This window comes from Mus caroli, chromosome 2 (genome assembly GCF_900094665.2).
Source record: "Mus caroli chromosome 2, CAROLI_EIJ_v1.1, whole genome shotgun sequence".
Taxonomy (NCBI): Eukaryota; Metazoa; Chordata; class Mammalia; order Rodentia; family Muridae; genus Mus; species Mus caroli.
The window spans coordinates 114,858,798-114,868,284 of record NC_034571.1 but is presented as its reverse complement, the minus strand read 5'-3'; positions in this window follow the sequence as shown (position 1 = coordinate 114,868,284).

Genomic DNA, 9,487 nt, shown 5'->3' with positions numbered 1-9,487 from the left:
TGTAGCTGTCTTCAGACACTCCAAATGAGGAAGTCAGATCTCATTACGGATGGTTGTGAGCCACCATGTGGTTGCTGGGATTTGAACTCCGGACCTTCAGAAGAGCAGTCGGGTGCTCTTACCCACTGAGCCATCTCACCAGCCCGAAAAATATTATTTATTTATTATTAGTTATACAAGTACACACCAGAAGAGGGTACCAGATCCCATTGCATATGGTTGTGAGCCACCATGTGGTTGCCAGGAATTGAGCTCAGGACCTCTGGAAGAGGCCATCTCTCCAGCCCTTTTTGATTTTTTTTCTTTTTTCTTTTCTTTCTTTTGTTTTGTCCAGCAAGAGGATCAGAAGTTCAAGGTCATGATCAGCTATACAGCAAGTTCAGGACCAGCCTGGGATACCTGAGATACTCTCTGAAACTAAAAATTGGTTTTGAAGGCTAGGAGTGTGACTTAGTTGTTTAGAGTACTTGGCTAGTATGTTCAAAGCCCCAGGTTCAATCCTCAACACCACATTAAACCAGACATGATAGAGCAGTGGTTCAACTCTTTTAATGCTACAATCCTTTATTTAATACAGCTCATGATGTGATACCCAACAGAAAATTATTTTCATAGTTATTCCGTAACTGTAACTTTGCTACTGTTACAAGTTGTAATATAAGCGTGTTTAGCTATGGTCTTAGGCGACCTTCTGTGAAAGGGTCATTTGACACCTTCCCCCACACCCAATGGGCTTCAACCCACAGGTTGAGAACTTCTGCAAAACTGGGCATGCTGCTTTTTCAAACAAATGGAAACAAGTGTCTAAAAGTGCTGTGGGCTGTATTTAGTCCTTAAAGGCTATCCTGTTCAGTGTACCCTCTAGGACAGCAGTTCTCAGCCTGTGGCTCGAAACCCTTTCGGGGGTTGAATGACCTTTCAGAGAGGTAGCATATCAGATGGTTACATTAAGACTCATAACCTAAGCAAAATTAGTTATGAAGTAGCAACAAAAGAATTGTATGGTTGGTGGGTCACCACAACATGAGAAACTATATTAAAGGGTCAGAGCATCAGCAAGGTTAAGAACCACTGCTCTAGGGGAACCCTTAAAGGGTAACAGTACAGTCATCTCTATCTGGAAAATTGGTTTGGCTCTCCAGCGCACTGGTAGCAAAATGTATGGATTTTCAAGTCCTTTATATGAAATTGCATAGAACAGCGGTGAGAATATATTACCCCCCATACTCAGCAATCATCTGTCATGTGATTATACTTTATCATTAAGAGATAAAGTCTACAACTTTGGTACAATATTTTCAATCAGTAGTTGGGAAAACTGGATGTGTGAGTTGGGAAAACTGGATGTGTGACTGATGGGTATAAAACACTGGCTGTATTCCTATTCTACAGATTTATAAAAATCAATTTTATATGATTTTCTTTTTTTTGGTTTTTCAAGATAGGGTTTCTCTGTATAGCCCTGGCTGTCCTGGAACTCACTCTGTAGACCAGGCTAGCCTCAAACTCAGAAATCCGCCTGCCTCTGCCTCCAAAGCACTGGGATTAAAGGTGTGCACCAATGAACTTGATCTCTAACATTACAGAACTCTTCCCTTGAGCTATATTTTCTTTGTTGTTTTGAGATAGCTATATAACCTAATCTGTCCTTAAATTTGGGATAATCTTTTTACCACAGCCCCCCCCCCAGCCCCCAGGGCTAGGATTACAAGCATGTGTCAATACTCCTGGTTCAAGGAGTGTGTTATTAAAGCTATAGCAGAATAAATGACATCAAATATTGTCAGCAGCCATGTAGCATAGACTAAGGCTAGATGCCATTTTTGCGTGGTCTGCAATGGGTGATTTCCATGGCAGGGTTCCAAAGAGACTATCTCAAGATTACTTCTTGAAGCTGATATGCTTTTTCTTTTTTTTTTTTTTTTTTTTTTTTTTTTTTTTTTTTTTTTAATACAGGGTTTCTCTGTGTAGCCCTGGCTGTCCTGGAACTCACTCGTAGCCCAGGCTGGCCTTGAACTCAGAAATCCACCTGCCTCTGCCTCCGGAGTGCTGGGATCAAAGGCATGCGCCACCAGGCCTGGCAGGAAGAAAGTTGTAAGAGATGGTCTTAGTTGCTTTGGTAGAAAGATGGAGCAGAGTTGGAATCAAGACTAGAATGTACCCACTCATAATAGCAAAGGCCACATAGTAAGAAATACAATGAGCTTTCACAATTACGTTAAAGAGAAATAGGCTTGGGACAAATTTAGGTTCAAGGATAAAGCCACAAGTGTGTACTATAAGGCAAGGCCGTGTGAAAAGCTGTTGCTTTGAACTTATGATGGGCATATTAGAATGAAATACTGCTTTGAACTTAATATCAACATCCTTCTGTAACTCCCATTTTATGTAACTTTCTATCTCTGAGGTAATTTTCTAAAGAATGTTTTGTCTAAGAGGGTATTAAAAGGCCAGAGAAAAGAAATAAAGTTGTTGGTTAGATAGTTTGGCTTGAGGAGCTGTGCCCCAACCATTCAAATGTATATGTCTGTGTACATATGTGTAGGTATATGTTATGTATTTAAGCATGCATAAATACTTACGGAGTATTTTGAGACAGGTGGTTGGGCCCAATACAAATGTGACTGTGTTAACATGTAAATGAGAAATCAAATGAAAATGTATGTATGAATGTGTATGTTTCTGTGCATATTAGTCTGTATAAAGCATCTTAAATCTTTTCCTTTCCTTCCTCTCTGGTTCACAAAGAGTTAACCAGCCAGCCTAGTGAAGGGCTTCTGGAGGCCTGGACAGAGAAAGGAGAGCTAGCTAGAAAATGGTAAATCCATTACCTAATCACCTGCTGTTAGCAACAACTGTCAATAGATCCATAGGCCTGCAGCCTCTGGCCTCAGAGTAACTCAAAGTCAAGATAGGAATAAGTTATTATACAAAGCAACTCTATACCTTCGCAAGACCAAGTTTTGCCTACCCCACCCCCACCCCACTCCCTGCATGCTCTCTTCTCCCTTAGCTGCTTCAGAGAGGACCCAGCCCCAGGGCTGGCACCCCAACAAATTAAATTAATCCAAGCTGATTTTTAGCTTAAGCACCAGACTCAACCTTATATGGGATAGGAAAGGGTTAAAGAACAGATTTTTGGTTTTTTTTTTTTAATCCAAGTACAGGCAAATTCAAACAAAAGAATTTCCTTCAGAGTTGTGATTGTTTGCTGGGTGTAGTGGTGCATGTCTGTAGTTCCAGCTACTTGCAAGCTGAGGCAGGAGGATCACCAGGAGTTTGGAACTTACCCGAGTGTGGTGGTTTGAATATGCTTGGCCTAGGAAATAGCACTATTAGGATGTGTGGCCTTGTTGGAGGAAGTGTCATTGTAGGTATGGGCTTTAAGATCCTCCTTCTAGCTGCCTGCAAGCCAGTCTTCTAGTGTCCTTCAAATGAAGATGTAGAAAACTCAACTCCTCCTGCACCATGCCTACCTAGGCATTGCCATACTCCCACCTTGATCATAAAGGACTGACCCTCTGAAACTGAATGCCAGCCACAGTTAAATGTTGTCCTTATAAGAGTTATCTTGGTCATGGTATCTGTTCACAGCAGTAAATCTCTAAGACAGAAGTTGGTACCAGGAACTGGGATATTGCTGTGATAGGCAAGGTTGTACCTTGAACTGTAGCTGGACTTGGTGATGTTAAGTCACCTAGGTGGTACTGGTTTTGAAGGCATGAAGGGGTCATGAAGAACAGCTAAGGCTTGGTACTGTGAGAGGCCATGGAAGGCCATTGGTGAAGGTGCAGCCTCAGTTGCAGTTGATAATCCAGGAATGAAGGAGTCATGCAAAGAAATTGAGGTTTGGCACTACGAAAGGGGCACTACTATGAGAGGCTGTTGGTAAAGCCTAGTTGCAGTGGAAGACCCCAGCATATTGAAGAGATGCCAGTGCAATGGAATGACCACCAAGAGCAGCAACAGCAGTTAAGTGGAGTCAACCAGAGCCCAAGTTCTACAAAAAACAGCTGGAGAATGACCAAGCCCTTTGAGGCGCCCAGACATTGGAACTAAAAGTTGAAGTTCCCTTGGATATCCCAAGATGTCAGAGCTGTGGGATACAGATGCCAAGTAAAGCTGCTAACAGAGTGGAACCAGCCCAAGAGAATGAAGTTTTGTTGCAGCTGAATGCCATACCTGCCAACAGCAGTCAACAAGGATGAAAGGAGTTGGAGTTTGTCCAGTATTTTTTGACTTTATATAGGATTACAGTTAAGTGACTGCAGAAATTTCAGATGAGATTTTGTGGATTTTTAACATTGTTGAGACTGCTATATACTATGGGGACTTTTGAAGTTGGATTAAATGTATTTTGCATTAGGCTAGAGCTAGGTATGGCCCCTATAGACTCATGCATATGAACAAGCCTATTGGGGCAAAGGAGTGGAATGTAGTGGATTGAATATTCTTGGCCCAGGAAGTTGTCCACTAGTAGGAGATGTGGCCTTGTTGGAGGAAGTGTGTCACTGTGGTTCTGGGCCTTAAGACCACACTCCTAGTTGCCTGGAATCTAATATTCTCCTAGCTGCCACACTCCTGCCTTGATAATGGACTGAAACTCTGAACCTATAAGCTAGCCCCAATTAAATGTTGTCTTTTATAAGACTTGCATTGATCCTGGTGTCTGTTTACAGAAGTAAAAACCTAAGACAATGTGTAACACAGTCTCCTACAAAATTCCAAAATTACCGAGTCATTTGAAACTGTTTTATTTCTGATTTGATACAGAAACAGCTAATTGACTTTTTACACTTTAACCCCAAACCACATCCACTCAAGAAACATGACATAACCATTAAGCTCTGGAATAGGGGCCGAAACTCACTTAGTAGAGAGCAAGCATATGCCTCAAGCTCTCACACCTTTTGGGGTTGTCAGAATGCTCTAGAGTAACAAACATACCTTTCTTCAAGAAGTTCTCTAGATTCAGACACTAAGCCAGGCTGTTCCCAAATTTAACCAGTCTCAACTTTCACTAGCACCCAATGAATGCCTTCAGAAGTTGAAGAAAGAGAATACTCAAGTTATACAATATTGCTCTTAAGGTTTCTCGTAGTCAATGCTCTGAATGGTCCTCAACTGTCTGTCTGCCTCCATCTCCCGAAGTGCTGGCACTCCAGGTGGGTCCACCAAGCAAAGCTTGTGCAAAGCCATAGAACTCCTAGCTGGTCTTCTCCCCCATAACCAATCCTTCCCTTCAAAAACTCTTAGCAGGGACTTGGCTTGAATGACTGCTAGCACTCTGCAGCTCTTTTCCGTGACCCTTTCTCCAGCAGTAACCAATGGTAACCTCCAGTGCTAGGCAGTGCTTATGGCAGCTGTCAGTTTTATAAACAGAAATCTTTGGTTCAGTAGTTGACTAACGATAGTAAGGACTTTAGTTTTAGGTTCTAGGGCTAGAACTCATGACCCTACACACCAAACAAGCAGACTACTTGATAGTAATTTACACCTTCAGCATTAGTACCCTGAAACAGAATCTGAGTGGCCTCAAGCCTGTTATGTAGTGAAGAATGAGCCTGGATGTTTGACCCTGCCTCCACTGGGATTACAAGTGTTTGCCACCAGGATGGTTTCATTCCAAGCTAGAGACCAAAACAGGCCTTTGTGCATGCAAGATAAGCATTCTACCCAATGAACTACATCCTCAGCTTTCCTGATAGTATTTTAAAAGTAATGTCTTTAGGAAGTGTAATATGTTAAACAAATACTGTTAAATATTAGTTTATAGGGTTGTTACTGAAAGCTCTGAGGACTGGGTCACCTTTGTTTTTAAAGAGGGCTTTTGGTGTGAAAAGTCCTTTGTATAACTTTTTCTGTTCACACTTGTTAACTAGTCAGTACTTTGCAGTGTTGAAGTTTGAACCCAGGGTCTCACATATGCTAGTACCGAGATGATGGTATATCTCCAGCCCCTTCAACGACCATGGTCACCCATTTCCTAACACTCACATATCAAGTTCTCAGCAATTATGGGCACCCTTCTCCTGCTATTGACTGCTTGGTGGTTTATCTTTAGATTCCTCAATGGTAGATATTAGTGTTACCCATTTTACAAATACCATCCAAGACTCCGGAAAGTGAATTCAAACCGTGACCCAAGTCAGCTTGCATGTAGAGTTCTCACCACGCTTCTTTGTCTGCATTGACCTCAGATCTTTTCTTTTATCTTGGTGCACAGCAATTGCTACCTAAGATTACACTGGATGATAGTAATTAAGAAACCTGTATTCTGGGCTGGTGAGATGGCTCAGTGGGTAAGAGCACCCGACTGCTCTTCCAAAGGTCCAGAGTTCAAATCCCAGCAACCACATGGTGGCTAACAACCATCCGTAACGAGATCTGGCGCCCTCTTCTGGAGTGTCTGAAGTGTACTTACATATAATAAATAAATATAAAAAAAAAAAAAAAAAAAAGAAGAAACCTGTATTCTACTCCCAGCTGTGACCTTTCATCTGGATATGAATCAATCTGGAAGGTGCAGTTTCCTTGTAGTTTCAAAACTAGATGCTACCTTTAGCCCGACAGATGTAGCTTCATATTCCTTTGATAACAGTATTTTGTAGATTGGCCTGACTTATGTAGGTTATACATAGTGCCAGCACACTGCACTGCACTGAGTCTGATCTTGGTTTATAGCTCTGACCCTGTTTCTCTATTGGCTCTTCCTGATATTTGACTCACTCTATGGTCCTTACAGGCATGTTCTAAGGTCTAAAAGTAAAAAATGTGAAAACCCATATACTTGTAAAACAGAAGGGAAGAATGCTCAAAATTCCATTGTTTTGAAAGGCTGACAAAATGTCATCAAAGAAAGTACTTCCATAAAAGTTTTATTTATCCCCACAACAACCCTGTGAGGTAGGGTGATCAGGGCATTTGAAGATGAGAAAACTAAATCTACATTACTTGTTCACGGCTATACTGCATAGTAAATAAGTAGAAATTAAATTGAGATTTTTAAATGTCCACGACTTCATATTGATTCATGTGGAAATAAGTAGAGAGAATATTAACTCCCCCCTACCTTATGCCAAAAGGACACAACCTTGAAAAATCCCAGTTCAAAAGATGAAAGTAGCATTTCATTGCTTATTTCTACAAAGATTTATAAAATAAAAAAATAGTGAAATATTTTAGTTAATATATATAATGGTCTCATTCAGGGACATGTCCTTCAGCTATATAAATGATCAGCTATTCAGAGTTCTATAAATGCAAACTCTTAATTTAAAAGTATGAATGACAAAAGTGGCAATGAGCAGTAGCCTCAATCTTCAGTATTCCTCCACGAATCTTGAATACGTTCTGTGAAATAAGGTCCCAGCACTTAAAAAAAAAAAAAAAACTACCAGAGAGAGAAAGAGAGACAGAGACAGAGAGACAGGGAGATATGGCTGGTCAAATTTTGCAACCTATTCTCAAACCACATTATTTAAAACAGGATATACCAAAGTTATCTATTTAAATCACTGGGAGAGCTTTAAAAAACACAGAACTCTCCAAACCTGCTGTATAGACGAGGTGGCTTCCCAAGCTTCAGAATGCTGTACAGTTTAAAAGCTCCTCAGTGAAATTCTGATTAGCAGGTAGGTTTGGTAGTCAACTATATATCTTAAAATACTAATATTAAAACCATATGCTAGAATAAACTTGCTCTCTTAAATCCTTTTCTAAAAGACTAAATTGATTTACAATGGAATTTCAATTCAAGATAACAGAAATATGAATATGAAAATGTATCCTAATAATGTGACTTAGATTTTAATAATTTAAGTAACGTTTGAATATAAGGTACTGAATTTTGTGGTTTTCTTACTCTGAGAACTTTTAGGTATTTTATGCAAACTCCTAGCAGGCTTTCAACTCAAGGGAAGACATGAGAAGCAATGGCATAATCAAATACATCAGCACTGAAGAAAAAAGCAACCCCTCCCCCAAACCTTTAGTCAAATACAGCCCATGAGAGGAATAAGAAAGTGAATGAGTGATAACCCAAGGCCTTTTGACCTTACACTTTTGTTCCCAGTCCACTCTTCCCCTATAAGGGGAAATAAAATAAACATTCTTTCCTAGTTCTTGGCATAGTTATTCGGTGGGAAACTATTCTAAGTTAATTTAGACATACAAGATTTAAAGAGGTAACAAATAAATACCTAGGAAGACGAAGAGAAGTCAGGTCAGAAAACCTTAACTAGCTAGTGAAGTAGTGTATAACACCATCATATCAGTACAGGAGTGAAGGCTTCAGTGACCGACACACGTGGAAGAGCTGTGACCCTTGTGAAGAGTCTGTGCTTGCCGCACGACTTGTAGGAATAATGAAATGCCTTCTTCACTGATGAGATGAAGTCTCTCTTACAGGAAAGTTGACAACATAATAAAAATGAGCTCTGTTAGAAGGCTGAATGAAAGGAAAAGCTAACAGAAAGTCATTGGCAAAGGTAACTTAAAAACAAAAAAGTCAACCCTAAAAAAACCAAAAAACAAAACAAACAAACAAACAAAATAAAACCCCAGAAATATATAGATATATATATGTATATATATAAAAACAATGTACACATCCATATCACTTGACAGTTACAAGAAAATAGCCATTTATAGAAGTTACACAATGCTTTCAACAAGTCCCAAAACAATTTTGGGAAACAAATAAAGCCATTGGATAAATAAATATACATACTAGCAAATATAAAACAATTTCTGGTTACGAATTGTCATCAATCTCTTTTAGGACCCAGAGAAAAATGGTAATAAATCTGGTCAGGACGACATATATTACATGGGACTAAAAATACAGCCAAGCAAATATTCTCTAACAATGATACAAATATTTAAAAGAATGTCTTAAAAGTCAAACATTCATAACTGGAAATAGCACAATTTTAATAGGTTCTTAAGAGTTGTAATGTGTACACAGGTAGCTTGCTGTGTGCTTCTTGGACCCATGGCCCCTGCATTTACTATAGTCATGTGTGCTGTGTGCACTGACAGGCTGGGCACATCGCAATTAAAAAAGTACACACCTCTGATTGACTAAAAGGAAGTATCGTTCTACAGTTACCAACAAAGAAAAGATGATTGAAAGATAAACCTATTAAAATGAAGCCAGCAAACTTCTTTATAATCTTCTTTAAACTTTGTTATCAACAACTTTAGAATTACTCAAAGTAATAGAAAAAAATAATGTATTAATTTGGTCTCAACTCTCAGGCCATGTAAACTTTCCCACATTACATTTCTCTACAAAAGTGTATTGTTGTTGACTCACCTACTGGCTGAGTAGGAGCTCACTCTCCTAGCACGGGCCTGCTTTTTTATTATTAAAGTGCCCACAGGCACTATGGTATAAGTGTTTCCCCTTTTAAGTTGTGGGAAGGGCTTTGAGACTGTATTTACTTAATTCCTGATTAAGTAAGTTTTCAACAATTATGTATGT